Source organism: Corvus brachyrhynchos, unplaced genomic scaffold (genome assembly GCF_000691975.1).
Source record: "Corvus brachyrhynchos isolate BGI_N302 unplaced genomic scaffold, ASM69197v1 scaffold305, whole genome shotgun sequence".
NCBI lineage: Eukaryota > Metazoa > Chordata > Aves > Passeriformes > Corvidae > Corvus > Corvus brachyrhynchos.
Window position 1 is genome coordinate 56,416 of NW_008239284.1, and position 1,298 is coordinate 57,713.

Below are 1,298 nucleotides of genomic sequence, written 5' to 3' on the forward strand. Positions count from 1 at the left end.
CGCGGTTGTGGGGCAGCATCGGGGAGCGGGGCCCTGCCAGCAGCCCTGCAGCCCCCGGGGCTGGGAAGAGGTCGGACAGCCGGGAATACCCCCACCACTGCTTTTTCGCACTGCCAAGTCAGCCATGCACCCCACTGTGTCCCCTGGGATCCGTGGCCACTGGCTGTCGGGGGAGCAGAGGGGGTCCCCTGACATCCCCCAGTCCCTACTGGGCTCCAGGGCAGCTGGGCACAGGGGCTCACTGGTCCCTGGGGACGTGGTGGACTCAGTGTGGTGGGTGGGGGGGCACACCCACCACCACTGGGTCCCAGCAATGCTGGCAGGTCCCTGCAGAGCACTGGGGAGCATTGCTCATGGCCGTGGGCTTGCTGGTGTGACCCCCAGTGTGGCACAGGGAGACAGGACCCCACGGGCTGGGACACCCCACAAGGTGCCCTGAGTGGATGACTCCTGGTCTGTGCTTCCTGGCTCCTGCAGATGTGAGAGGCGTGGATGTTCCCCGGCAGATGTTAGAGGCCAGGCTGCCTTCTCCCCCTGCTGTGGGTGCCTCCAGAACGGGGACCCCACAGGCACATGGCCAAAATGAGCGGGTAGCCCCACAGAGAGCCCTCCAGCTCCCATGCCCGACCCCAACAACAGTGACCCAGGCATGTGTGCACTCGAATCCAAACCCACTCCACCACCCCATCCAACCCTGGCTGGGGCAGGGTGCTGGTGGGGGCTCATCAGGCTCCTTTGGGTGCTGCTGGGGTTTCCCTGCTCATGTCACCCATTGCTGGTTTTTAGTTTTTCTATATTACTCCAGGACTTTGCCTGGACTTTTATGCCGTCCCTGAAGGTTACCCTGCCCAGACCTGCTTGCTGACCTTCCAGCCCTGCTGCAGCAAAGATCCAGCCCCTGTACCAAGGGGTCTGCATGGTCCTGGAGCTGTGTCATGGCCACGCAGCTACACTGTGCTCACACCATCGCTGTCCTCTGGCCCTGTCATCAGTGGGATGGACACAGGAACTGGAGTTTCCATATTTCACAGCTCTGCCAGGCCTTACGCAGCCCATAGAGGATCTTCTCACCCACACGTCAGGCAATGATGCTAAAAAACCCAGGTGCGTCTCTTCCTGACCGTAGACACGACCAAAGCCACCCGGCAGAAGGATGCCCTGGCACCCCAAGGGCTCAGTTGTGCTCCATTCCCAGGCCAGACTGACCTTAGGGTGTGGTTCTCCCTGGGAATCCTGCAGCACCACCTCCACCTGGAAATCCACACTCTCTTCTTGACAATGGTTGAGTTTTTAATCTT